This window comes from Hibiscus syriacus, unplaced genomic scaffold (assembly GCF_006381635.1).
Source record: "Hibiscus syriacus cultivar Baekdansim isolate YM2019G1 unplaced genomic scaffold, ASM638163v2 tig00004779_pilon, whole genome shotgun sequence".
Taxonomy (NCBI): Eukaryota; Viridiplantae; Streptophyta; class Magnoliopsida; order Malvales; family Malvaceae; genus Hibiscus; species Hibiscus syriacus.
This window is the reverse complement of record NW_024062030.1, coordinates 397,839-421,532: the sequence shown is the minus strand read 5'-3', so window position 1 is coordinate 421,532 and position 23,694 is coordinate 397,839. Positions and strand designations below refer to the sequence as shown.

Below are 23,694 nucleotides of genomic sequence, written 5' to 3'. Positions count from 1 at the left end.
TTCGGAACCGTAGTGTGATTTTTTAATTATTTTTCAGTTTATATTGTTGGAGATAGATATGCTCAAGTTACAATCACAGCCATCGAAAACACGAATTAATTAATGAGAAAATTAAACGTGGCAGATCCTTATTCGTCAAATGTCAACGGTCCGTAACTTGACCATTACCGTTTTCCCTCTTTTAATTTAATTCTTAATAAAAAAAGTTTTTTTCTCTCTTAAAAATATTGAATAAAAAAGAGTTTTTTAAATTATTAAAGAATGAAGTTATTTTATAATAATAAATCATAAGTTTTGGCCTTTGGGGAGAGACCTGAGAAGCCTCTTCTCTTCCTCCTCAACTGGCAATTTCTTCTGGTAAAAGAATTTCAATTCGAATTAAAATTTTTTCATTTTAATGTGATGTTAATTTGTTTATTTTTTTTATTCTATGAAATGTAGAATGAATTCGGTTTTTTTTTAATTTCTGGAAACTTTTAATTTTTTTTTTCCTGAATTGTTCATCAGCTTCCAAGCTAATACGAATCGGATGGGCTCGTTTCTCTTGGTATTTAAGAGTTTCGATCAATTGAATTGGTATCTGTACTTAATTTTCTGTAATTTCGTTTTCATTTATTGCATCTATTTTTTTATTGTTTGAATAAATAAAAAGGTTCGAACCATAAATTCTTCATTTGATGTAAGGACATTGTTAAATTCTTCATTTGATGTAAGGACATTGTGGTAGAAATTCAGTTGATTTTCCTTCTGTGTTGTTTTGAATTTGCATGTTATGATCAATGAGTAATCACTAAATTCGCAAATATTATTTTAGATTTTCCAATTTTTTTGGTATGTATTTTAGTTTAAATTTTATTGTCAATTTGTTTTTCAGATTAGTGTTTGAGATCCCCATTGTAAAAATGGGGTGGTCAAGGCGGGTTTTGCCCGTCTGCTGTAACATATGTCTCTGCTGCCCTTCGTTGCATACCAGGTCGAGACAACCTGTTAAAAGATACAAGAAGTTACTATCTGACATTTTCCCCCGTAATCGGGTATTCTTTTTAGCTCATCTTTTTTTCACATTTTACTTGAATTCTGGAATTTCGACTTGTTTATTATTACTTGATTATTTGAGTAAAAAAATGCGTTTGGAATTTGGATATCAGTCTAGCTGTTCATTGTTTTCTACTGAATGAATGATGATCAATGGAGTGAATTCAGTCAAGTGTATTGTGGTATGAAATTGTCTATGCGTACCGAGTTATGATTTCAATACATGTAATTCATATTCCATGATGAAAGTTTAAGAGAACTATAAATTTGTCGGTAAGATCTATAGCACCGCTGCTATTTTGGTTTGGATACAAAATCTCTAATGTACGTGGTATTATATATTATTTAATGAAACCAATGTTTAGGAAGAAGTAGCTTTATTGCTATTAGCTTTTTCTGATATTTGGGAATTAAGCCATTTATATGATGCTTTCAAGGTCTTTAGGCCTTTTTGAAGGCTATTCTACTACCCCTGGGTACAAACAGGTAAATGTAGAGGAAGAAAAATCACCGTTTGATATGCTTAGCAGTTGTCCAATTACATTTGACAGGAACCTGAACCAAATGATAGGCTAATTGGGAAGCTTTGTGAATATGCTGCAAGGAATCCATTACGAATACCGACGGTATGGCTTTTCTGTTGGTTCATTTTTTCCTTGGCGGAGTTTGATATTGAATTTCTGAAATTTTAATTTGATTTATTTATTTAATTTTCTGTTTTCAATTTTTTCCAGCATTTGTTGGCTTGTTTTATTCTCCGTGTTCAAATATTTAATGTTTTCTATGTTCTAGTTTTCACAATTTGTTGGCAGTGCTTCTCTGTTAATTTAATGAAAATGTGACATATTAATGAGAAGGTGTCTATCTCTTTCTACTATTGGGGTTTCTACTTTTAATAAGTTAATTTTGTTTGATATAATTTTTTGTATTTTAGGATTTAAATATTGTTTTTAAGAAGATTAATTTCTGAAATGATGGTAATTTTTTGTCAAGAATGTTCAAAACTGAGAAAATTTCTGAATTGCTATTTATCTTTTGTTTATAAACGTATTGAAGCATCCTTGATTTGTTCGAAACTAGTGTGAAATTTACCATATTCTATGATACATAACTTCACTGAATTTCCTGTTGATTTGTTTAACATCTTAAAGAATTTGTCTGCACAGATTACAAGTAACCTAGAGCAAAGACTTTTCAAGGGTTTACGGAACGAGAAATTTGGGCGTGAAAGTCGTATTGTGTGTTTACAAGAAAATGCTATCGACATGTAAGGAGCATATGTAAGTTTGGTGCGTTGAAATTAAATATTTAATTAATGTTAAATTTTCACAGCATCATTTCTTCCAGCCAAGTTCATTTTGGGTGAACATCTAAGAGAGGTGTTTCAAAGAATGAATCACTGAATTTGGATAGGATAATGTTAGATAGAGCATAATATTTTGCTTGTTATTGTCACTCCATTAATGAAGGGGTGGGTCGGGGGATCAAATTCTAGCAGCTAAACATTAGAAGATAGCTACGTATCAATTTACAATCTATATATTAACTTTATTTGTTATTGGTGAAGTTTTGCTTTGTATTGAAAGAATACCGGATTAGTTAACAATGATTAATTCTCTTTATTTTTATCGGTGAGTTTTGCTTTGTGTTTGGCTGCATTGAAAGAAAACCGAATTAGTTAACAATGATTATTTCTCTTTCAGTATCATAACATCTATGTAAGCTTGGTAATGTAAAAATTGTATACAATAACTCTTACTTCTTGTATTCTAACTTTAAAAGTAAACTCATTTAAATTAATAATTTAATGCTTTTTAGACTTTTGTTGTGATATTGCAGTAATGTGCAGATGCTTCCATAAATGTTTGCAGGAAAAGATCATGCTTCTTGAAGGATTAAATTATTTAGAAAATTTTTCTAATAACTTGATCTATTTCCTGTTCAATTTTAAGCTGTAGTATTAGGTTGTCATTGTTTCATATTTATTTTATTTTAGGCGGCAGCCATTATTGTAAATTATTCAGTGTCAATATATCTATACATGATATTCAAAGGAGTGCTTTATTCTTGCAGGCCACTTTTTGCTAGTAGTTTATTAAGATCATTCAGACTCTTTTGAGCAAACCCGACTGGATGAGATGCAATTATAGGTTGCAATGCACTTGCAGGTTCATAAATAATCAGGGTGTATTAGTATGTAGTAGTACAATCAGGCAGAGCCACGTTAAAGAAGGGGTGTCAGTTGACACCCCACAACTTTATTAAAATAATATTTATTAATTTTATATAAAATATGGGTAAACTACAGGATTGGTCACTTTCGTTAAGTTTTGTACTTTTTCCTCACTAAATTCAAAAAACATAATATTTGATCACTTTCATTTTTATTCATTATGATGTGGTCATGTTTGTTTTATTTAATTAAGATGTAGTCACTCTTATCAACTTTTAAAGTTTAATCACTGAAATTTTGACCGCCGTTAATGAGGAAATTAAATAAAAGTGACCATGTCTTAAATAAAAGTGATCAAATATTATATTTTTTAAATTTAGTGAGGAAAAGTGTACAAACTAAAACGAAAGTGGCCAATCTTGTAGTTTACCCAAAAAATATTAAAAATAAAATTGTCACCACTTTAAAAAATTTTGAAACACTTTAAAAGAGTATTATGCATTAATTTTCTAAATTCTGACAACGTAATCTAAATTTTCCGGCTTTGCCCCTGAGTACAATTAACAGTTGTAAGTCGTCCCTTTGAACTTTATGCTTTCCATTTGTGTTTATATGTTGTTAACTTCTCTTGAAGAGCTCTTCACAGACCTGATATCTGGAATAAGACCTGCAAAATTATTACATGGCAATTCAGTTGGGGTCCGGTTCCCCTCCATTATTTTTGTGTCCATTATTCAGTACAAGTCAATCACCATTCAAAAATATGATTTCCACAATTCATGGAAACCCCTAGACATTTTAACGGCGATGATGGAATAATGAATAACAATGTAAAGGATTGATCTCTGTACCCATTCAGTTGTAGGCTTTAATTGCAGACAGACTAGATACAGAATTATTAAGCCTCTAACCTGAAATCAACTGACAATAAGCAGAGAGATCTGACTTCAATATAAGACCATAGGAAATTCAATAGTTAACATAGAAATAATACCACTTGACTAGGATATTGTACATATTAGCTTGTAACTAACGAAGTTATTCTAATTGTATGGGGATTTGAAACTAGATGGACGGTACTTACATGCCACTTAGAGGGCCTTATTCCTAAACTTTGTGAACTGGCTGAAGAAGATGGAGATGGACAGAGCTTTACGTTTACGTTCTGCAGGATTGCAAGTGCTGGCTTCCATGGTAGTGTTCTCTTTAATCGTGATTTTTTTACTAAAATGCTTCTTTTTCCAGAACACATTATAAGTAGTCATAGCTTTTCTTCCATAACACATAAAGAATATGCAAGCAGTCACTTGTTTTCTTTTTTACTTATCGTTTCTTGAATGTAATACTTGTTCGTGTTCGTATCTTTCCAGTTTTTGTCTTTCTTCACAGGTTTCCTACTCTGCTGATTTTGATTTGTTTCTAGTGAATTTACTGGGTTTTTATTGGCTGTTTATAACTGTATGGACCTAGTAATATTATGTTCCAGTTGGTTGGTTTAAGTATTTTTCAAGTGGCTTCTTCTACCTTTGTGCAACAATTGAAACCCTCTGTCAGAACTTAGAAGACACCCTTTAAACTGAGAGGCTTACTTTCTGCAATATTTTGATGAGTAAGGGTTTGATTTTTTGCTGGTTTGTGCCTTGTATTACTAGGATGACCTTGAACTTAGATTAGTTAATAGTTCAATTGATTAAAATAGTTGATTGATCTTTCTAGATTTGAAAGAAGCGCTTAACTTTTTGGACTGAAGGGGAATATTAGGGTTATAGGAATAAATGATGGGAAAATCGAAAACTTATTACTGAAGGGTCATCAGGTGTCTCTAGGTTGAACTTTCTGCTTAAAGTAACCTGCTAACAGCCTTATGTTCAACATGTTCAATTGACTTACAAGTCTTTACAAACCAGATACGAAAGAGAACAATTCCTGAATTTTTCTTGTTGAATTTTCCGTTTAAGATCATTTTATTCATTAATATGTTTTATTTGCTATACTTATTTTCTCACTTATTTAAGCTTTTTTCACTCTTATTGTTTTCTTTCACTTCAATTTCTGGTCACTTAATAATTTCTACTTTCTCATTTCCTGTGTCTAGGTCTGGTTCATGGGTGAGCAGTCTCATATATCAAGGACTTTGATAGTGTAAGTTATTATTTCTTATAGGGTCTGGTTCCTACACTTATATTTTCAAAGTTCGATTCATTTCTTATCTGCAATTTGACTGTGCTGTGTACTGTAGTCCTAGATGCAACTTCCTTAAAAACATTGAAATTATTAAGAGTCTCTTTTGGCCTAGCTGGAGCTTCATTAAAAGGATTGAAATGGAGTTTTGAATGGTTACAAATAACATAATATACTTTGTAAATCCAAAATTTGGATTAAGCTCTCTATCGGTTTCTCTTGAGTCGGCTCCTCATAGAAGCTCCATTTTCAGTTTCAGCTTTTCACCTCTTTGATATCCTTTAAAATATTTGAAACTAAAGCAAACACTATAAGAATCATTGTGCTGTAGGTGCTGGCTCTTTTCATCTTAAATTCATTTTCAATCTTATATATAATATCAGTTACCTTGGAGAACTATATGGATATCAAAATGACACCTGTCAGTGGCAGTAAAGTGGATGAAATAGTTTGTCTGTCCCAGACATCAATGAGAAGGCTATTTCTGTATCAAACCTTGTGAATGACTTAGATCCTACCATGTGAGGCTTTCTTTTGGTATTTTTACTCTGCATTCAATTCATAGGATATATTTCTTGTTCGATCATCCTTCACTTCATTTGGCTATTTGATAGGGATACTTCCAAGAGGCCTTCTTACTGGTCAAAGGTTATCTTACGTAATATTGCTACAATGGCAAAAGAAGCAACAATCCGACGTTCTTGAACCACTTCTTAAGAATTTTGATGCTGAAGATCACTGGTCTCAAGAGAAGGGAGTTGCTTTTTCTGTTCTAATGTACTTGCAGTTGATAATGGAAGAATCAGGTTACTTTAGGAGTTTTGATGTATCCTTTGTAAATGTATACTTTTCCTAACGACTCTTTTGTTGATATAATGATATTATGTCTTCATTCCAGGAGAGAAGTCCCACGTACTATGGCTATCTTGGTGAAGCACATGGAGCATAAGAATGTAACCAAGCAACCTCATGTACAAATTAACATTGTCAATGTCATTGCCCGACTTGCACAAAATGCAAAAACCTCTGCCTTCAGTAGCAATCATTGGTACAATAACTGAATTGATGAAGCATCTACGGAAATTCCTACAAATCAGCTGACTTATCAAATTCTGGGGGTTATAATAAATAACACTGATCTTCAGTTGGGACTAGAAAATGTATCTCGCAGCTCTCAAATAAGGTTGTGAATATGTTCTTTACCACATCCAAGTTTTACTTGAATCTTATTTTTTAGATACTTACAGAGGCTTCTTTTCTTGTTATTCAATTTGTTCCCATTTAGTTGAAACCTATTTTCTGCATGTATGTAACAGGTAGGGGATGTGGGACCAATTCTTGATACAATGGCTGTGGTACTAGAGAATATATCCACCAGCAGTATTGTTGCCAGATCAACTGTTTCTGCTGTTCATCGAACAGCAGACATCATCTCTTCTATGCCAAACATATCATATCAGAAGGCAAGTTTTGTTGTGTAATATTGGTTAGTATCTTGTATATGCATCTAAGTTCTGACATTATAATATGTTCCAGGCCTTCCCCGAGGCTCTATTTCACCAGTTCATTGCAATGGCCCACCCAGACCATGAAACTCGTGTTGGGCACATAGAATTTTTTCTGCTGTGCTTATGCCATCCTTGCTTTCACCTTCGTCAGATCAAAATAAAGAGCTCCTGAAATTGTTTTTCTGACTTATCACTAGCATCTAGGAAGTTGAGGAGTCACAGCTTTGCCTTGCAGATTGAAGGTAAAGACCAAACAGAAATTCATTGATGAAAGGTTAAAAGAAAATGGAAACCCGGCATCAAATATTGCTGTGAGAGATCCAGTATTGTGTCAGTCTCAGAGACACTTATATAGCTTTGAGCATGCTCTGCGTGGAAATATGGGTGTGAACCAATCTTCTCTCTGTTGCTAGTGTTATTGTGAATTCATATGCTATTTAGTGTTCTTACATATTTCAAATTTTCAGGAGCCTACTTCCCTTAGATTAAGTAGCCACCAAGTGAGTCTTCTGCTTTCATCAATATGGGTGCAGGCAAATTCTGCTCAAAACACCCCTGTGAATTTTGAGGCCATGGCTCATTCATATAGCATTGCAGTATTATTTATCCGATTCAAGGTTAATCATAATTTTATACCGCCTTTGTTTCAAATACTAGTATTTTTTGTCAGTGAACAAGATACAAGAAACATGGTTCTTATGATAGGGTTTTGCTAATGTGCTTAAGGTCACTCTTTAAGACTATCATATAAGTTGCTATTTCCAATGCATTGTAACTCATTAATTAATATGATGAATTACAATGCATTGTCGATGGTAGCTTGCGTAATACCTAATCTTAATTAATGCCCTTAGGGCACTTGTTATCAAAACCCTGAAAAATATTGCTATAAGTGTAAACTTAACTAACCTTAACAAGTGGCCTAAGGTCAACATCATTATGATCTTACCATGTGTGATGAATGATTTTACTTTTATTTTTGGTGATGCTGTATTACATAATAAAGGGTAGAATAGAAATTGACAAATGATTGTTACTTTTGTACTTGACAAACATTTTGGAACAACCCAAAATGGAAGGATGGACAACTTAATTTTATTTAATTTACTGAGAGTATCTGCTTAATTTGACGTTGCAAAGGTCATTTCAATTGTTATTAGAGGTTATTAGTTCTCACCGTGTTCTTTACACGAACGTAGAAAAATGTTGATTGTTTCAAGATTTCTATTTATCAGCACCACCTACCATTATCTAGGAACTCAAAGTGGCAAAGGTCAACCTTCTGTTTCAAGCACTAAATTTATGTTTATTAGGCCATTAGCTTTGATGGAAATTTTGTCTTACCTTGAGTTTCTAAGTGTCCCAGATCTTATACTAAAGACGATTCCTTTATCTTTTTCATTTTTCTATGGATATTTGTGACATATCTTTCTCTAGTAGAGTTTCTCTTTCCAATTTTGGTAGCTACTTCCTTAATTTTGGTGTGTTGATAAAATTTGTTGATGACAGACTTCCAATCACATGGCCCTAGTTCGGAGTTTTCAGCTGGCACTCTCCCTTAGGAGTGTCGCCCTGGATCAAGAAGGTATGTTACATCTATATCAAATAATTATTTTGCATTTTATAGGGTAAAAAAAGTTTGATACATATGCATGCAGTAGGATGCTTTCTCTCCATTTTGTCTGTTGGAAGTTTCATGCACTGGATTATTCCATACAATTCCATGATCCTGTCTATCCTCTTTAACTTTGTTCCTAGAATTGCTATGTTAATTTTGCTCAGTCATCTCAAGCTGCAACTGGATAGGAAACTGTGGCTCAGTGAAGTTTATTTATTTTTTCTTGTCACATATATTACCAAGTAGTTTATGTTAATGATATATAGTGCTATTCCTTTCTAGCTTTCCTGGCATTTGGAAACCTTGTAGCACAAGTATTCATGCACTTGCAACTCATGCCAAAGGAATTCATATAGATCCTAGCTGATTCGGTCTCCAATGCTCTTTTAATGTTTCTCACAATCAACATAGAGGGAAAATCAATAGAAGCTTTCAAATATGATATTTTTCTTTCCTCCTATTTTCTTGAGGAATTCACATCATTATTGATATTTAATGCCACTGGCTCAAATGGTATCACCCAAACCCACTTGATCTCCTTTTAAAAAATTAATATACTTGGGTCTTTTAGATTTACTAAAGCCAAACTTCATTTTCCCTATTTTCTTTCTTATTTCATCAACCAAAAGGCCAAACTGTATGATATATAACTTTACTACCTCTGTTCCTCTGATAATATTTTATCTCTTATTCTGAATAATTAGATCATGCTCATGATAATGTTAGCATCAAAGTATGGTTAATAGTGAATAGCCCCTTTTCCTATGTCTGTGGTAGGGGAAGTGGTGTACTTGTTGCTCAAGTTATGTGGGCTTGTTAAATTTGGTCCTGACATTTGTGTCTTGCATGCATGTTGAAGGACGTTTACAACCATCTCGCAGGCGGTCTCTCTTTACCTTGGCGTCCTACATGCTTATTTTCTCAGCCAGGGCAGCCAATTTTCCAGAGTTGATCTCTGTTGTTAAAGCTCTCTGACAGATAAAACGGTCAGTTTCTTATCCTTGATTCATAGGTAATTTTTTTAATGACACGGTTTTTGAGCCTTCAGCTTATATTTGAGTTTATCATAATTTGCACAGGCTGATCCTTATCTCAAATTAGTTGAAGATGTCGGACTTAAGGCTGCATGTGAAAAATCAGATACAACATATGGATCCAAGGAAGATGATGATGCAGCACTAAAATCCCTCTCGGCAATAGAGCTAGATGACCTTCATTTGAAGGAGATTGTCATATCCCATTTCAGGAAGAAATTTGAGAAATTTTCAGAGGTGATATGTCAGTTTCTTGATTATTAGTTTTATTCCAAGGTTTAATGTGCTAGCTTTGCTATGTCTTTGACGGAGAAGTATTTACAATTGAAGGTTGAGTGAACCAAAGGTGTTTTAGACTAGTTAACTAAAGATTATTGTTTAAATATATTTTGTGAGAGATTTTTATTGAGGAGCTACCGGTAACTAATAGGAACAGTTGTCATGATACAGAATGTAGTTAGGAGTAATGTTACTTGTAATTTGATGAAATATAAGAAGTATCAGAAGACTAGACACAAACCAGATAAAATGAATGCTGAATCTATTCTTAATTTGTAATTTGATTGTCAAAAGTGGATTATTGTGCCCCCCCCCCCCACTTTTAGAACATGGCTTGTAAAGAATAATAATGACATTATCAACACTATTGGATGGCTATGATAAGGGATTATTTATTGCATGTTTTTTAGTTGTTCCGTTTTCATGTAAAAGGAATTACTAGCATTTACGGGTCTTGTTTGCAAAATGATTATTGTTATCCCATGTGTTCTTCCAGGATGACTTATCAAGTATACAGAAACAACTTCGTGAGGTCTTTTCACCAGATGATGCTACCTATTAGGTGTTTCATTGTCACGACCATGTGCTCCTCTTGAGCAGATGGAGTTCCAGTCAGTTGAAGAGGTAGATTGTGTTCGATCATATTCACTCCCTATAACACTGATATTGTGTGGTTGACTTGTGGTTTTCTTTCAGATGCCTCTAGCTGCAGAATAGATGAAGAAGGCGGAAGTCAGGCATGTCAGAAAACATCATTATCCGCCAGCAAAACTAGATGTCTTAAGCCGCTATTGGATTCGGTAAGATGAGCAGTTGTATTTCATATATTTTTTTATTTTTATTCTGTTTTCATTATAATTTCTCAATGAAGCTGGAAACAATAGGATGGTATGTCTATATTCAATTTCATTGACCATTTGGATCTGGTGCTACTTGCAACTCTTATCATGCAGTATATTGGGATAAGTACCTTTGATCATGCAATGTGTCTTATAGTTCTGTTGGAACTCTATGCTACCCTTCTTTATAGGACTTGTTTGTAGCTCAAGGTCTGTCTCCTTGCACACCCCTCAAATCCCAAATTTTTTAGTGTTCTTCTAGTGTTCACCTGACCCATTACCAGGTCCTCGTTCCCTAACTTCTAGCTAACCAACCTTACACGATCCTTCTTTGTGCTTCCTGCACTTCTGATTATGGAGCTGTGCCTAGTTCTGTGCCAACAAATGAAACTCTCTCTCTCCATCTGATTTCATCCGTCGTTCATACTAACCCTCTCACAGTTTGATGGTTTGTCCCTTTTTTCTCCTTTTTTGCCTACCATTTCCTAATGTGATTTGGTTGGGAACTTAGAAACTTTTTCCTCGAAATTGAACAAAATACGAAAACGTTATGACATGAATGCACTCCAATCCCCCTCCCCCCTTGTTTTCAGTGGATCTTTAGCAATGTAAATGGAAGTCTTGAATTAGATTATTGGTATTAAGTTTGAGGAAGTACAGAAGTTAGCAAGAGTAAGAATTGTCTATTTCTATTGATAATTGTATTTGGAAAGCAACTAAAAAGGAGAAAAGAATGGCGGGCAACTGATTCGAGCGTAGTATCCTTAAGTGTGCATTCTGTTTCAGAAAATGTATCTACTGCTGTAGCGTTCAATCAAAAACAATTATCATTACCAGGGCAGTGGTATAGATATATTAAATTTGGATTAAACTCGAGGGGCGAGAAACTATTCAATCAATTGATGCCTGTTCGGCCCAGAGAAGTAGTTTTTAATTTTCATGTTCTTTATACATTGACTCCCTCTTATATCTCCAGAGATGTATCTAGCTTTCATTTTTCTCACATTGTAACCGTTTGTTACGGTAATAGGTTCTGGAAATGGCCCGGGAAGTTGGAAGCTTTTCCGAAGCACCCATTCCTTATGACCAAATGAAGAGTCAGTGTGAAGCTTGTGTAATCGGTAAACAACAGAAGATGTCTGTGCTTCATAACTTCACGCATCAACAGGCAGCCAGCGCAACCTCGGAGGACATTGAAAATGAAATTCTCTATTTACCAAGGGAGGTGAGTTGGTCCTCACATACAAGATAAACAACTGTTCGAATGTTATATGTTATAAAATTGGCACACACTACTACAGCGTGATTTTAATCACTTAGACGATATAATGAAACCCATAATATTAGGTTACGGGAATTCGTTTTGTATTTCAGAAAGCGGAGGAAGATCTGAAGTTAATTAGCAATGACCAAGGTCATGTAAGTGGACAGCTTGCCCTCTGTTCACAACAACAAGCAAGATTCTTTCAGATTACCCTCGTCGAGCCCTTACGACAAGTTCTTGAAAGCAGCAGGTTGAATATATATACATACATTACATGATAATATACAGTCATAGAACAATCTATGGTTTATTATATGATATTATGAATCCAATAATAATAATTTTGATGGACTGTACTTCAGAAAGTGGAGCTTTCAGTAGATCTGAAGTTAATTAGAAGGAGCAAGTTTCATTTAAGGAACTAGACTGCCCTCTGTTCACAAGCCCTTACAACGAGTTCTTCGAAAGCAGCTCGATGCTATAGAGGTTTGATGAGTTTCATACTAAATATATATATATATATACACGTGTGTATATGTATAATTTATATATCAATGGAAGTATAGTTTACTTTCTTCCTGTTTTTCCTTTTCTTTGAATTTCCAGAAAATTGTCAATTTTACACACACACACACATACGCATACTATATGTAGTATGTACGTATACGTATACGTATTTACACGATTCTTCGAAGCAGCTCGATGCTATAGAGGTTTGATGATTTCATAATATAGATATATATAATGAATGTGTATATGTATAATTTATATATCATGGAAGTATAATTTATATCACTACGTACGTATGTATGTATGTATGTATGGCCAATTATGAATTCTATTGTATGTATAAAATTGCAATGTTCAGAATTTTATATTAACATTGAACTAATGAAAAAGGAATTTTATCTTATCTTTACCAATTTGTTTTTTTATCTATTTTCAATTTTTAAAAATTATTGAACAGTTGAAAGTGAATCAATTTTTATGGATTAAAAATAAAATAATACAAATACAAAATTTTTAATTTAAACTATTATTTATATTCATCCATTGTTTATAAATTAATGTAAAATTAAATAATTTTACCATTAAAATGAACATGATGGTGTAAATTAAAACATACATGATATATATCAAATAATTTTCATATATATGTTAGAAAATTCGTAAAGTTTTTTTTGAAAGTTAAATGTGTTTTACCGTTATATTGATAAAATTTTATAGTAATAATAATCCTATTTTATTTTCATAAATCCAACATTACATAAAGAATAAACTATCATAATTCTTTATTTTCTTAATAGTTTATTACAAATAGGCAACCAGAAGTTACCTAAGAACCCTCTGGAACCCCCCCAAACAATGTCCAAGTCTCCATAACCCAAAGTAAAATAATAATAATAATAATCCCACGATATTGGTTCACTATACATGGAACATTTTGGGATTACAACTTCAAGAAAATCATCATCAATGCAAAAACCTTATGATCAATATGCATTGGCCTTATGATTAACATGGCAAGACAGCATATTAGACTATGATGATCACGTTCACCAGTCTCGGCATGAATAATGATCGGACTCCTCCAGACGGAAACAACCGATAGTGACCAAACAGTGAAGAAGCAAAAAGAAATAGTGGAGAGGGGGAAGAGGAGTGGGACTGACTACAGCACAAAGTGGTTGAGACCGGCATTTTCTGCCAAAAGATTTGGCAGATTCACGACTTGACCAAAAATCACAACCCTGACAATGTGGCAAACTTTTGAGTTCCCTAATCCCGTTTTGCTTATGATCGAGAACCTACACACACGCTAAGCTCCACACGAATCGAACCTCAAAAACCGTTTTCGAGGTTTGATAAGGACCACATGAACCAATGAATGCTTTGAATGGACAGAAGAAACTCTTGGTTTTCATTAAAAACCATAATTGATTGGGATTATCAAATACCTCATAAGGCAAACCAAACAATTCACTCCGAATCTGAGCTCATAATGGAGCAGAGGCGGCCGATGCCTTCTCCATTATCTCCTTTTCAATCTCTGCTCTCCTCTGTTCAGCATGCTGAGCAATACAGTTTGCAAGAGATTGATAATGGAAATCCAGGGTCTGAGTAAGGTTCTGGAACCTCATAGGATCCGATGCTTGCAAAACTAGATTCAAAATCAGAGAAGCGAAGAAAAGTCTTACTTCAGACAGCCATGCAAAAATCAACAAAAGTAGATGATGCATACAAAACAAATCGAAAAGGCTGAATAAACATTTACCCTTGACAGTATCAACAAAGAAAACAAAAGGATCTACATCAATTGGTGAGTGTAGCTCTGCATCATCACTAAAGTCGTCGTCTGAGGAGTCGCCGTCATCGTCATGGGGACGGAAAGCCTTAGCCTACAGGAAACAATGTCAGGTGGGGTCAAATAGAGGATTTGAAAGTCCACGATTATTTACACGCCTAAAATTAAAGCTCATCCCGCCCATTCTGTAGCTAGACATTCCCCCATTGGCATAGGATCCTTTCTCAGAACATAAGGACCTTTTTTTGCTAAATAATAAACGTAAGGATCAAACATAATGCATACCTGGGCAGCTAAATTTTGAAGCCTGATGTTATCAGCTTCATCCTCATCCTCTGCATCGACTCCCATTTCCTTGTCTAAAGCATTAGCATCATCTTCATCATCAGTCTGGAAACCATCCATATCATCATCTTCAGCCTCTTCCTCATTTGCAGCTTCTGTTCACAAGTAAATAATGCATGGAATAATCCAGATATATTGGAAAAAGATGGGAGTATAAAACCTCCAAAAGACAGCAAGGCAAGCAAACCTGCAACTTGATCCTTGTATGCAACTAGTACATCCAGGGTGGCCTTGAACACACGTCCAAGAGCCTCCCCAGCCAATTGTTCATCGGGAAGTGCAAGTAGTGACGTAAGGCCCAAGCAGCACACTTTCTTATCATGATCCCTGTAGCACTCATATCACTTATAAAGTCAACAACAAGACAATATCCGAGGTGAAAAGTTCAACGTAAAAGTAATGATATAATGCTTAAGGCTTGCACAGTGAGTAAAAGTGGTTGAAGCAAATAGAGAAGTACCTACCGCTTAAAATTAGCCCGTTGACCACTCTTTTTAACTTGTTGCAACAAATGGAACCAAAGGTTGAACACTTCAGTTGTAACACAAAATTTATTTAATATGCTGAGTGTCAATACTGCATTGTAATAAACCGAATTGGCAATCTGCGGAACAAAGGGACCAGTTTTATGTTAATGCCCAGAAAGTATATCAACATTTAAAACAGCATAAGCTGTTGGTATTACTAGCTACTTCATAACTCAAAATTGTAACAGGAACCCAACGAAGAAAATCCGAGACGGATAAAAAGATGTTAAATTAACTTAAATTGGCAATAAATTAAGGCTTAATTAACTTAAAAGTTTAGGTACCAAGTTGGGAAAAAGGGTATAGTTTAGGGGGCAATATGTCAATTAAGCCATAAATTAATCTTGTAATATTTACAAGACTAGGTGCATATGAGGTATGGCGTCATCTTGCAGAAAATTAAGGCGGGTCCTGACACCTTACCACTTGTACAAGAAGACATTTCAATGTGATTTTTCCGTTCGACGCAATCGGTAAAGTGTGCTTCTCAGATATGGCTCAACCCAATGATCCACCTGCCCTCTACAGTTTTGAAACACTACTTCTATCAGCTTTGGGGCTGGCCCAATATCATTGTCCTCTAAAGTCTTATCAGCCATAACCTGCCAAATTAAGAGAAAAATAGCATAGTCCTTATAACCAAATAGATTCCAACATAAAGTTAAAGCTATGCAAAAAAGATAACAAACTGGTGAATGTATAATTCATTTAGATTTCCATATTCTCGACAATTTTCCATCTACATGTAACTTGTTACAAGAAAAGAACTCACAGATGAAATCATAGTCCAAAGACTTTGCTGATAGTCTGGTTCTTTGCAACTAAGAAAATGTGCAGTTCCCCTGGATATATAGTTGTCCAAAGGAACCAAAATATCTGCATGAAAACAGCCACTACTTTGAAACAGTACAATAAATAAACACATAAATTCAAACCAAAATATCTGCATGAAAACAGCCACTACTTTTAAACCCTTTTCTAATAAAACTTGAGGTACTCTTTTCCTCCTTCCGCTTTTTGTCGGTCTACCTTTATGGTATATTGACAATTATGAAGGGTTTTTTAATGAGACCTCCAATTCTTATAAAAAAATATTAAAAAAATAACGATGAATTGAAATTGAATGAAAAAGAAGAAACTTCCCACATCTATGGACATCATATAAAACAGAAAAATAACTTTCTATCATAAACTAATCCAAACATCCATATAGCAATGGAAAACTTAGGGATGGTTTTCTTGAAAACTGTTCCAATCACCAAAACCTGAACCATTGAGAATTTTTCATCTTTTTTTTGGGGTGATTTTTTTTTTTTGATAGGATTTTGGGGTGCAAATCTTTAACACTAGGATTTGTAAGGACAGTATATGCTTTAACAAGTTAACACAATTAATTCTACCAACAAATTAGGCATACAAATATTGACAATCTATCTGGCAATGCAGATCTCAGACACATGCATAAAACACAAGTTTCAGATCAGTAATATCTGACATATTGTTTTTCAAAGAGCAATAGTGTCATTAAGTAGAATTGTACTTGGAAAGAAGTCTATAGCCCAATCAGTTAAGGCTTCAATCATCAAAGGCCAAAGGCTCCACATTTCCAAGGATATAGTTGGAGAAAAGAAAGTCATATTAGAAACAATCTCCAAGACTTCTTCAAAAGCATCTGCAGAAGAATAAAGAAAATGATAAAATAAAACATATACAAATATTCAAACCAAACACCATATTATGCAAGTCAAATTTGCCGGAATCCAACAGCAAATATACTATTGATAACTAAATCTGTGGACTCACTTTTTACATTTAATTATGCAAAAATAAAAAACTCAAGTCCTTTTTAATTAGTCATCATACTCAGATAATGATTTGAAGGTATGTTTACAATGGTGCATAGGCTCTCCTAGAACAAGCCTTCAATTAGCCATTATCAAGTTTTCTGGTTGTTTTAGCAAATGTTAATGTGTTGTTTCAGTATATTGAATTCTAAAGAAAATCTTCCTGGATCAAACAACATTGTCTTATTGATAGTTGGATACAATTCTGAAGTCTAACTGATATGCAGTGCCTTTAGGGATAGAACAAAAGCTTTCCTTCCTCTTCAAGTTGCATACTATGAAAATCAATAACCTAGTAAACTTGCAAGATTTAAGAAAAACCAGTAGCACCTTAACTGTAGCAGCTCCGAGTTTCAATTTTTACATATGAACTTTAGGTTCTTTTTTTTATATAGAAATATAAGTAGGCCTCATTAAAAAACCCCTTCATAACCTCCATGTTACAACAGTAACATGGAGGACATTGGAAGGAGGAAAAGAGTGCCTATGAATTTTATTAACAGAACAATAATACAAACTCTGTTCCTAAGAACCTTCTCTTACAACATAAAACTGAAAACAAAACACCCTGCACTAATACAAACAACTCACAACAACACAACAACCCAAACACACAACCTATTAATCAACCTATTCCATCTTTAGCTATCTTATCCGCTTCCCAATTGGCAGCTCTCATAGTATGCCTAATTATAATATCCTGACCTTCCACAACAGAAGCAATATCTTTCACCAAAGACTGAAACATCGGGGTACAGTAAGCCGGGTTTTTGATCCACTTCAAAGCAGTAAGAGAATCCGATTCGAGAATAATCCTTCGAATTGGAACAGATCCTATTTCCTTAATAAGTAGTAATCCTCTTTTGATAGCCAATAACTCTGCAAGGATAGGAGGACCACTCCCAACCCTCTCAGAAAATGAACCAAGCGGCATACCTTCACTATGGCCTGATCAATCCACCTATTCCTCCTATATCCCTTCCCTTTACCATCGCACCATCTACATTTAGATTTACGAACCCTGAAGGAGGAGGAACCCGCCAAGACGAAGAAGAACGACACTTCTTCTTTCTTCTCAGTAAATCTGCTAGTTTTGAATCACCCACTAGGGAATCAAAAGGAATATTCACATCTTTAAATCTAGCCACAAACCATGAAGCGATTCTAAATCGAACAGGGAAGAACAACAACGTATCATCCACCTTCCCATTCTCAAAAATTATCTCATTTCTACACTTCCAAACCGACCACAAAACCGCCCTTGAAATGAATTTCCAAATAATGGAGCTTGGAACTAGATCATCCCATACTGTGAAGAAAGAAATCAAATTCTCTGGAACCACAAAAGAAACATTCCAAGAAATCAAGAATCTAGACCCCAGACCACCTCATAGTGCAAAAAAAGATGAGAAACTTTAGGTTCTTAAATCAACTTATACTATATGCTCAACCCAGCCTCATTTTAGGAGGATATCTCTCATTTCTAGCTGGCTCAAGTATGTATAACATTTATGCATATAGAACAACAAAAAATCAATGGAACAGGAGGGAAAAAGAAGAAAAATTGGACATACCTTGCCCATCAGTTGTCAGCATTCTTCGCATGATTGGAAGCAAAGTGGGCTCAATCTGAACAAAAAGGTGCGGAAGCCTGCTAACTGATTCAAGTATTGTGCTTATGGCACGCAAACAACCGGCTGAAGCCAAAGCACCAGGATCATCGGCTTCTTCATCAGCCTCTGAAGTGTTCATGCACCTCCAAAATGCAGCTGCCTATAGCAGAAACATGAAAATAGGTTCAGGTACAGACAATTTGAGATTTAGTGCTTAAAAATTACAGAACATGCATTACCAAATTCTGACACAATCCAAGAGCATATGGTGCCATCTCCTCCCCAAACTTGTCAACTATAGTCTCCAGAGTGAAAACAAGGTCCTCATTCTCAACCTCATTCATAAGCTTAAAAATCTCTGGAGGGAAGAAATTGTGATTTATTGACCGACTCACCTTAGTAATAAAGAGCAACTATGTATCATGTACATGTTCCCAAAACTTCAGAACAAGAAGAAAAACGGAAGCACGGCTCCTCAGAGCCAAGTTAATTTTGAGACAACCATCAGTTGCAAATACCACTTACCATCAAGTAGTTGAGGAAGAATCGGACGAATCTCATTCAAATCTGCATATAGAACAATTTCTTCTCTGTTAAGCAGTCAATACTCCAATTAATGAAGAAACAAAGAGAGAATAGTAGAACACAAGTAGTAACCAAGTATTGCTATCTAACTACAAATGCAGATTTGGTCCCAAACTTGCTCAATCCAAATTCAACTCATACAAAATATAAAATAAAGTTAAAAGATACCAGCTATATACCTCTGCAAGCTTCAACAAACGATCTCAATGCAAAAACTGAATCAATACGAACAGGAAGTTCAGGATCATGCAACCCAGAAACAACACTAAGCAGCGCTTGGCGGAAATTGTTCTGGTCAGAGAAGTTTATATGGGCATACTGTCCTGCTACCCAAGCCGCCTAATATCCCAATCGCAAAAACATAAAAATAAGAATCTCTCAATAGAAATGTCTCCATACACTGGTGTTTTTTTTGGGGGGGGGGGCAATGGAGGAGGAGCATTAAGATGTCCACCATATAAAAGAAAATGGAAAGAAAAATAAAACCTTGGCTCTAAGATGACCAACAGGACTGCGGAACTCAGGGAAAACATGCTGTATTAACATATGTTCCAGCTCAGATTTATAGGGCTCAGTTTGTTTCAGCTTATCGCAAAGTGCTCCAACAGCAAGCAGAGCACCGTCCTTTTGTCTGTAAGGCTTATTCTATCGTGCTTCATCATATCTAGAACAAGAAAGAGATGTACCATGAATACCATAACAATGTTGAGCCAAAATCAATATTTTCCATTAGGCTTCAAAAGTGAAAGAATACCTCTTAAAAATGTCCACGATGAATTGAATAAACTTTTGAAGATTCTCTTTTCCACGCTTTCTGACTAACTCACTGACAAAGTCCATGGAAGCTGTCCTTGGACTATATAAATCTTCAATTATATCTGCAATAAAACAACAATCAAATATTTGAGCCAATGTGCCTCATACTAGGTTTACAACAGGCATACCAGGTTCGATAGCTTACCATAGCCCTTCCTTACATACTCATGTGGATCTTCCTCCCAAAGCTTTGATCGTCATTGAACACATAGAGGGAAGACTATCTCAAAAAGAAGAACATCAAGCTGTGGCTGTAACAAAGTATACATGCTATTTTTCGAGATGCTGCATATATTAAATGTTTCTTTGTCAAAATCCATTTTTAACATCTCAAATTCAAATATATTTTGCCAATCAGACAGGATGCATGTCGTCAATAATCTTGACAAAATAGAAAGGCCACAAATAAAAATAGTAAAGCAACAAAGCAGAAGGCAGAAAAGTATAATTTGGCAGGATCGTTTATTTGGTGACATAAAGGAAAAAATTATAAGGCATATAGAAAAAAGAGCCCTACTCTTTCATTCAACACGTTAAAAAAAAATTAAATTAGTCTATTGTTCAAGTCAATGTAGGGCAACCTTTAGCCTCACAAATGAGGTCCAGTTATCTTAAAAGAATGCCCAGCTATGAAAAGCATAATTCACCCATCTTACACCGAGTAAAGAAAATCAAAGCACCATTATGCAGAACCAATAGCAACCTGCTGCTTAGATATTGGAGAATAAGGTTGGTAACTCTGTCGGGGAGATAGCCGGCAACACGAATCACACCCAATAAATTTAAGTGGCATTCCAAAATTTTTCCTGCATATTATTCTGAAAGATTTGGGCAAAGGCTCGTTTTCAGGATTCTAAGCTTTAAATCTCCAAACCTATAAAAAGCCACCATAATCACAAATAGCTTAGCAACTTTGCCTTTCCTGAATACAAGTTGCAACTTTAAAACTTACCGAGTGTATAGCCTATTTAAAATATGAACCGTCCATTTTTTAACCTTCCACCACCCCCATGATTTCCTGAGCTCAGGATCTACGGGTTGGCCTTCCAGAGGTACTGGCCTCTCCAACATATTTAAGAAAAGCATCATCCAAGCATTGAACACGTTGGATCAAGTAACTGCTTTGGAATCTCCAACTGCGGAGTAAGACAACAATCCAAAGACGCCTTGTGAATAGACCAAATCTTACAAAAACAGGTCACAAGAAGCTAGTTGCAGTTGCAGTTGACATAAACACTCTGTATGAGTGGTTTTGGTCATATATTGGCACATGATTTTTCTTCAAGCTCAAAAACGGTCACAAGAACGCTAGTTGCAGTTGACATAAAACACTCTAGTATGAGTGGTTTTGGTCATATATTTGGTACATGATTTTTCTTTAAGCTCAAAACTCCAATTAAAAAAAACACTCCTTGACTTCTATAGAATTGTTAGGCCACTAGAATTAGATTGATAGCATTTGCATCTGGCCAACTTCCAATTATTTTATTGATCATAAAGAACAAAAATAGCACTATATAAGATCAAAAATCCGATTTGAAAATCATTTTGATTGCAAATGATAATAGGCATAATTTCAAATAACAACTTCCTTTCATAAATATGCCAAAAAGATCATCTAAGAAGGAAATTAACAGAGAAAGAGAACATATTAAAAAATACAAAAGAAAGTCAGATACATGTAAAAAACTGGCGGTTTAAAAACTTACATAGATAGATGACCAGAAAATTTTACAAATAACTTTGATGAGATCTGCTACTTCCAGAGCCGGTTTGTCTATCTGAACAAGTCTGTTGAATTGAGAAGATGAGGAAATGTCTCCTTGACAATGTGGTGAACTGGTTCTCTCCTCCTCTGACTTGAACCTAGAATGATAAAGAAAATGATGAAATTAGTATTTAAATGTAATTCAAACAGAAACACAAGTATACTATGCACCAAATTAAGAAAAACAATGAAAACTGAGCTGTTATTTAATTAAAACACCAGCTATCCTAAGTGGAAAATGATGTTATCCCATGTACTGAAGTCAAGAAAAAACGCCAAGGAAAGATTCTAATTGAATTAATCAAATACTTCCCATCACTTCAGCAAGCAAGTCACATTAAAATTAAAGATAGCAGAGATACAAAGATAATAACTGACGACAAAAATCAGGCGGCTAAATGTAGAAAAATATAGTATATACTCATTATTTCTAGCAAGAATGCGTAGACGAACAAAGCCCCATAAACCTGCTGATCTTGTAGATTATGTTTCACCCAGTCTAGAAGCCGAGGCCACTGCTCCGGGTAATCAGCATGTATAATGGTTTTGAGGCATTCACCAACTGCACCCTGCAATAATACCGAATTTGATGAATTATTGATGCATAGAGGAACTTGATCGCATAATCTACAACATCATGCACTGCCAATAAAACAGTAAAAAGGTTCTAAACAAACCATCAACAAATGGGGACAATAAAATGGTGTACCTCAACAAAGGAGGAACTTGAGTTACGAATACAAGAATGTGATCGCGAACCATATCTTTATCGCTTTGCAAAATTTTCTGTGGCTTATCTACAATTATTAAGAACAAAATGAATATACTATTCATATTCACAAACATAATATCGTGAAGTATTTTCTCGGGGGGAAAGTTGATGAGATTTGATTAGAAATTTTGATACTTGGATCAAGAGGAGCCCAATTCTTAGCAATGAAGTTCTTGAAATGAATTGAAGCAACTTGACGAACCGCCATATCATAATTATTGTCAACGATGATCTGTAACAGTCTCACCAAATGCTGTGGCGTATACTGAAACTGAAACCAAACAAAATCCATTTTTCTTTGAATAACCAATCTTTTCATCTGTAAGCACAGAATCAAAATCAAATTAATAAAAAAAAACCTGATTAAGGCTTTGCTCGGCAGCTTTGCGTTCAGCTGGATTAGAATTAAGAGCAGCTTGAAGAACATCAACTAGACTTGGAAGATCCATATTAGTTTTTTAATAAGATGATTTTTACAAAAAAAATGTAAATCTGAATTTCAGCTTAATCAGATGACAACTTAGGGTTCCGAAATATGGGAAAAATAGGAAGATTGGGAAATTAAAATAAAAAATAAGATCGGAAGAGTAAGAGAGAGCTAGAGCTGGAAAGCTGGAGAAAGTGTATTTAAATGATTTAGGGTTTACGGTTGTTTAACTAAACTAAACCACCACATTTACTCTCTCACTCGTAGGACTGTAAATGAACAGTGTATTTGGTGCACTATTAGTGAATTATTCGTACAACATTCGTTCATGTTCATTCGTAAATAAGGATGAACAAAATTTTTTATGTTCAACTAATAAACGATCGAACACGGACAAAGGTGTGTTCAGTTCGTTTACGTTTACGAACAAGTTCATTTATCGACTCATTCATTTATGTTCATGAATAAACTCGTTTACCTAGTTATCATTTTTCTTTTAATTTTTTTATATTTTAAATATTGGTGAAGGTAGAAATCAAACTAAACACATGATAAAAGTTGAAATTTAAATTGTGAATTTTAAGGAGTTTAAGCACTAGTGGCGTAATTTTTTCATTTTTATTTAGTTTGCAAATGAATTGGTAAAACTAAATTGAATATATAAACGAACGATAAACAAACACTAAATGAACACTAAAATCAATATATTCGTGAACGCTAAACGAATATTAAATACACTAAACGAGCGTTAAATAAACATG

General features: G+C 34.6%; 2 pseudogenes; one reads left to right on the top strand and one right to left on the bottom strand.

Annotated features, from left to right (window-relative positions):
- Positions 1–491: 491 nt before the first annotated feature.
- On the top strand, positions 492–12,186 carry LOC120197555 (annotated as a pseudogene).
- A 1,094-nt stretch (positions 12,187–13,280) lies between these two features.
- Positions 13,281–23,187, bottom strand: LOC120198379 (annotated as a pseudogene).
- Positions 23,188–23,694: the final 507 nt, after the last annotated feature.